Source organism: Gossypium raimondii, chromosome 2 (assembly GCF_025698545.1).
Source record: "Gossypium raimondii isolate GPD5lz chromosome 2, ASM2569854v1, whole genome shotgun sequence".
Taxonomy (NCBI): domain Eukaryota; kingdom Viridiplantae; phylum Streptophyta; class Magnoliopsida; order Malvales; family Malvaceae; genus Gossypium; species Gossypium raimondii.
In genome coordinates this window covers 9,903,496-9,910,360 of record NC_068566.1, presented here as the reverse complement: position 1 = coordinate 9,910,360, position 6,865 = coordinate 9,903,496, and positions in this window count along the sequence as shown.

Genomic DNA, 6,865 nt, shown 5'->3' with positions numbered 1-6,865 from the left:
CATGTCTAGAAAATAATAAATTAGGTCCCATACGTAATACAATATTGGAAAAAATGTCAAAATTTTAGTCGATGTTGTCAACCATGATACATACCAACTGCAACAAATTTATGTGGAACAGTAAACTTTTTGATCATCCAGAACGTCGACTTCTTCCTCGCAGATGTCATAATTTTCCATGGATATCATGTTTCATACATTACACACTTCACCTCATATTTCTTGGATCGGGAGCATGTAACGGTAAAGTGAACGCCAAACTATATGATATATTACTTGACTACAACTACAAAAGTATCTTTAGAGTCAAACTTTATCCTAACCTCTAAATGGGTGAAATTTGTTGATAAAGTCACATACCCTAGTCTTCTATGAATGAGGTTTGAGAATTTTAAACCACATTCAGCAGCAAGATTGACAGTACACATGTGGGTAGGGGTTTGTACATCACACAACCGTGTGGTCAGACTTTCTGCTTCTTGATCTGGCATAGAATTTGGCAGGGACAATGTAATCGATCTTGGGCCACTTTCGTCCTCTTCGACAAAGTCAGCATATAAATCTAGTACAGCATTCCCACCAGAGCAATGGGATTTGATCACTGTCTCCAGCTTGTTGTCCCTTGTGATATCAAAAATGGCATATCCAATGGGGTCTAATGACGAAATATATCTAAATTTCAGGCTCAATGTTCTTCTCTAAATCCTCACTTTGCGCCTAATCCTTGTCTGAAGCTCGTTTAACGTTATGCTTCAATTGAATATTAAATCTTCAAATTAGGCTAATACAAAAACGGACCCAATTTCGATATCACAAATTTGTCTATTGTAATGGATAACAACTCTGACTCATCTGCTTATCTTGAACAAAATAGCCAGTTTCATATGTTTAAAATCGAGAGAATAGTAAAAAAAATATAGTTTTCATCACCCAAATTAAAAGACCTACACATAATTTAACAAATTGCCTTTGCTTGGACAATGGCGTAGATACGAAATTTAGTTTTTTCACCACAACCCTTTTCTCTTAATGTCTGGTATCATTATGGAAACAATCTTTTTGAAAGATATGTATGGAAACTCAAGGGATTATATTGAGGTTATTTTATAGAGCTCAACCCCGAGGCATATCAAACGATTCCAGAAACAATACGTGCCTCGGGCATCACGGGTTTTTAAGGTATATAATTAAAGTCGAAATTTGTGGGGGAGGAAACGCTCCCCCACAGCAGCATTTTTTAGCAAGACAACAATCTATGAAATTTATCCTGGGAATTTCGAGTTGTAGAAGGCTCAAAGGTAGAAGCAATCAAGTTGGTTGGGGGTTGAAATACCTAGGGGCATTTTCTCTCTAGTTGTTTCAACGCCCAAGTCAACTTGATCTCTTTTGCCTCTGACCCCCTATAACCCGAGATTCTTGGTATAAATTAAAAATTTTTCTTTTTACCCCGCCCTAGCTTCTATATAAATGGTCGTTCTCATCCCCTATTCCAACATATTTCAGTCTCCTTTAAATTTTTTTTTCTTGCGTGTTAAAATTTTTGGGTTTAAAGATTTATTTCTCTCTAGCTTCAAGGGAGACATAGTCATAGTTTTAACTTGTGTTTGGGTTCACGGTGATGTCATGGAGCTCGGTAACCTACAAATTTCACCTACCATATGAGTATAGAGCCATCACCTGAAAAGTCGAGATCGCATTGCAACTCGAGGTCCAAGTTGGCAGTGATTATACTGTCTCGGGTTGAAGTGTTACTAAGGATTCAAGTTTACAAAGGTTATGCTATTAAAGGATAGAGCATAACTCCTTTAATAGCATAACTGGAGCCTTAGTTGACGGTGGTTATGCGGGCACGATAATGAGTTTCTCCTTGTTAGAGAAGCATGCTCTATAAAACCCATATGGAAGTGTAAGGAAGAAAAATGCAGGAGTCTTCAAGTATAATTAAGTAATTTGTGTTGTCCATCACCACGAAAGGTAGTGACCTTGTTAGTGAAACCTGTTACACCCTAATTCTATCACAAGTTATAGGAATAGTGTCACCACTTTTAGTGGACATGGATAAAACAAATTAATTGATTATACTAAAATATCATTGTGTTTTTCTTCCTCGTACTTCTGTTTGGGTTTTATAAAGCATCCTCCTCTTATGAGGAAAAACTCACAATCATGCCCACATAACCGCTATCAACTGGAGCTCCATTTATGCTTCATCCCTTGACAGTATAACTTTGTAAAATTGAAGCCCTAGTTACACTTTAACCCGAGATGTATAATCACCATCAATTGGGACCTTGAGTTGCAACACGATTTGGCTTCGTGAGTGATGGCTCCATACACACATGGCAGATGGAATTTTTAGGTCACCCAACTCCACGACACCACCATAAATTCAAACATACCTTAAAACTATAACATGTCTATCTTAAACACAAACAAAAATAAATCTAAAAACTTTCAACTTCCAATCGTAAGAAAAAAATTGCAAAGTGAAAAAACACCTTATATCTACGCTATTTTTGGAGAGAGTGTGAGGAAAATGCACCCTGTAGATTGATAAATTTCAAAAATTTCAACATACTTTCTCAAATTTTTTTTATTTTCAACATATTTTCTAAAAATTAACCTAATTCCTACCATAAAATAAATATTACATGTTTATTTCTACAATAATATATGAATTATGTAGATATCAACCCTTAAAATAATATTTGTTATAACAATTAAGTTTTACAACGTAAAAATAGTATAAGGGCAGTGGTTCACGTCGAGAGTTACTAAAATGGAAGTGATTTATACTTTAAGTAGTGTAGAGTGCCACTATGACAAAGGGTAAAGATGTTGAGGTAGTATTCTGTCAAAGTATTGGTTGATAGGATTGATATCGTGCCTTATTCTAAGTCTATGTTTTTGCCTTGGTGTTACGACTGGGTATTCATATAAGGAGATCAACTTGGAGTGAATCTCAACCATCAAGCACTATATCTCATAAGCGTAGAGTTTAGAGTGGCAGATATCAATATAGGGATACTATTGGGGCCAATGAGAAAGAACCATGTAATATGGCTAGTCGGGTGACATTAGACTTCAAGAAGTGATGAATTGATGGTGGGAACTCTTCTTAATATATCTTCAAATAATTTAGTGGGATTAGCTTATTGAGGTGGTACTTATGATGAGAGTAGATTATACTATTTAAATGAATTTTAAGAATTTTTTTATTTGTATTAGTGTAATTCAAATGTGATATTAATAAAACATTGTTATTTTTTTTCCAGTACTCAAAATAGTAATTCAATAAATTTGTTAAGCCTAAGATAGATTAAATTTTTTTTGTAAAATAATGTGAGAACTATACTTAAATATGTATAACCAACTCCTAAGAGAGTGTTTTTTTTTTTTTTACAAACTCTAAGAGAGTTTTTTTTTAACAAACTCTAAGAGGGTTATAGGAGTAAATAGGGGTATAAATGACTTTTTAGATTTTTTACTCAAATAATGCAAAAAAATTAATAACTTAAATGGTATGTCGACGAGATTATTTACTAAAATGACATGTTTGTTACAGTGTTTTATCGGTGTCACCTGACAAATTGGCGACACTGGACTGAAATTTGATGACCTAAAATATTTAGAGACTTAACATGTAAATTTTCCATTTCCGTTGTCTGCTGAAAAAAAGTTTTAAGGCTGATAGTGTGGCGACACCAAACCTCAAAAATGGTAAATTGCTTTATCAACCCTTTTTTTATTATTTCTTTTATTTCCCTTCAATACTAAAAATAGAGAGGTTTTTTTATCAATTAATTCAAAAAAAAATTCTACCAAAAAATATTTTTGTAAAAAAATCGGATTCTAACTGAAAATAAATTTTATTTATTTTTCAAAAATAATATTTTTTAAATTATTTTATTCCAGTTAGAATAATTTTTGAAAAATAAATAAAATTTATTTTCAATTGAATCTACTTTTTACAAAAATATTTTTGGTAGAAAAACTTTTGGATTAATTGATAAAACACATAATAGGAAACAAGTGACTGATAACATATATATATTATGTTTAAACAAAATGAAAAAATAAAATCAACACAACATGAGCCCAAGTAAGCAACAACAACAATACAATAAAATTATAATAGAAAACATAAATAAAAGTCCAAAATATAACATAAAGCTACCCTCAAAACATTAGCATTTTACAAAGCATTGGCAACTTGACTTCTCTCGAAATCTTGTCTTTGTCTAACTGTGCTCTAGCTCGCACTGGACTTATCTAGAAGAAGAAAACAAAAGCAAATAAAAATAAGAAGAAAGATAAACTAATAAAAAGGATGAAGAAGGAAGTTTATTCTATCAGTAAATGTTGATTTAGGGATTTAGATTTGGAAAAAATGGTGGGTAGTAAAGTAAAAAGGGTTTAGGAGGAAAATAATAAGAAAAGTTGAAACGGTGTAGATTAAGTAAAATTAAATAATGATATAAATTTAAATTTTAAAATAATATAATTTCGCATTTAATTTATTAGAATTTGAAAATTTAACTCGATTTAAACTTGAAAATTGCACAATCTTTTAAATGCAAACTTTGCAATTTTAAAGATAAAAAAATTTGTTAAAGGAATGTTAAAAATATAAGCAGAGAATGATGGACATAATTTTATAGTTGGAGTTACATTAATTTTTAATTTGATTATTATGTACTTTTTATTAATATTTATATGTTACATATGCATTCTATATTTATTAATTAGGACAACTAGCTATGATAATGAAAAAAAATCATACTACAGTTAACGAGAATGAATGGCAATATTTTTTTTCAAATTTAAGAACTACTATTGATATTGCAAATATTTTAGCAATCATTGAACTCAAACACATTTTAGATTTATGGTATATAAATTCATAATCTTTATTAATGAATGAATGTAAATTATTAGAGAATGAATATATTGAAGCTATTATTTGGATTTTTTAAAATTTATAATTTCATATTTAAATATAAAATCTTAAAAATAATGAAAAGTGATACATATAAGCATGTAATGTGATAAGTGAAATTTACCTTAATTTCTTTTCTTCTACGAAAATTCTAATAGCAACTTTCTTGTTCGTCTTGCTGATTTTTATCAAAAAGTAAGAAAACTCAAAATTCATTGATAAAAACTTTTATTTCAAAATAACTTATATGAATACTAAGACACCCCAATGTCAAGTGCATCAAATCAAAATCCATACCGATATTAAATCTTTTAACCATCTATCGTATATAGTTCAACGGGAGCTTTACGGACAAGTTATATAGTCGCAATGACGTGAGCTTCACTATGAACTTGTAGAGGCTCGTATTGATAATGTGTTATAGAAAAATTAAGAAAATAATAGATGAAAAATACGGGAGAATTTTCATATTAAACTTTCACTTACAAGGTGCTTTATTTATAAGCTCATTTGCATTCAATCAACAAATGTAAATTAAGCATTCTTAATTTCTTTATTGAAACATCTCATGCTCATAAATGAATTAGAGAGTTTTATCTCATCACTCTAATAAGGGTTTAAAGGGTTATAGACATCCATTATTAATAAAGTTATTTTTTATATTTTATTATCTAAGTTTTATAATTAAAAATAACATGGAGTAATATGGATATAGAGTAATTAAGCAATAAACAAAGCTTCAAAAAGTTCACTAAAGTTATATAAATTTCCATTGAAAAGGTTCAACAAATTAAAGTTTTATAAAATCATCCATATATATCTTCATATTTTTTAAAGAAAAGGTAAGTTACATAAGTAGTCACTAAGGTATGGATAAGTTTTCATTTTGGTCACTTAACTAAAAAGTTACAATTTGGTCACTACATTTTTAAATTGTCCTTTTGGTTGCTCCATGGATAAGTGACACTTTTTAATTAGTATAATAACAATTTTATTCCTCAAATTTTATACTTTTTTTTATCTATTTGACCTTCATTCTATATAAAATTATAAAAAAACTCAATTTAAAATAGAAAATTCTATATAAAATAATCTAGAAAAATAAAATCTCGAAAATATTGTTGTTGAAGAACTAGTATGTATGGGAAATAAAGAAAAATCATTCAATAGAATTTAATAATAAATTAACAATGTAACAAAAAAAAGTTATATCATTACATGCCTTCTCAGTGTTTCTCGAAACTAAATTAATAATATCTTCAAGTCAAGTTTCATGCTCCTGAAAAACATCCAAAATTAATATTACAAATGCTTGTGAAATAGACTAATGCCATTTTTTAGAAAAAAAAAAAACAAAACAAAATATACCACAATTTTTTTTAACTCAATTCAAATTTTCAATTCATTTATGTGATGCTTGAATACCTGAATTTGAGGAAAAATTTTGGATTCGGATTTATGAATCCAAATTGTAACATCCCGATTTTGGGCCTAGTCGGAACAGTGGTTTCGGGACCACAAATTCGATAAGGAAAAATTTATTTTTCTTATATTTTAATGTTATACGATTTCACGAAGTTATTTCGTGAAAATTTCGTTCAAAAATTTTGATGTTTGGGCACTCAATTTAGTCAAAAGGACTAAATTGTAAAAAGTGCAAAAGTTGAGTTTTATATGTTAAAGGTACCTAATTGTTATGGAATTATAAATTAGGGGTCCTTAGATGCTAATTAGGCCATTAGTTAGTGATGGAAAAAAATGGACATGAGATAAGTGAAATAGTAAAATTTTAAGTTAGGGATAATTTGGTAATTTAGTAATAAAAAGAATTAAAAAGGGAAAAAGATTGCAAAATGTGCTCATCTTCTCCATGGTGAACAAAAATAACAAGGGGGAAGCCATAGTTAGGGTTTTCAAGCTTCCAAG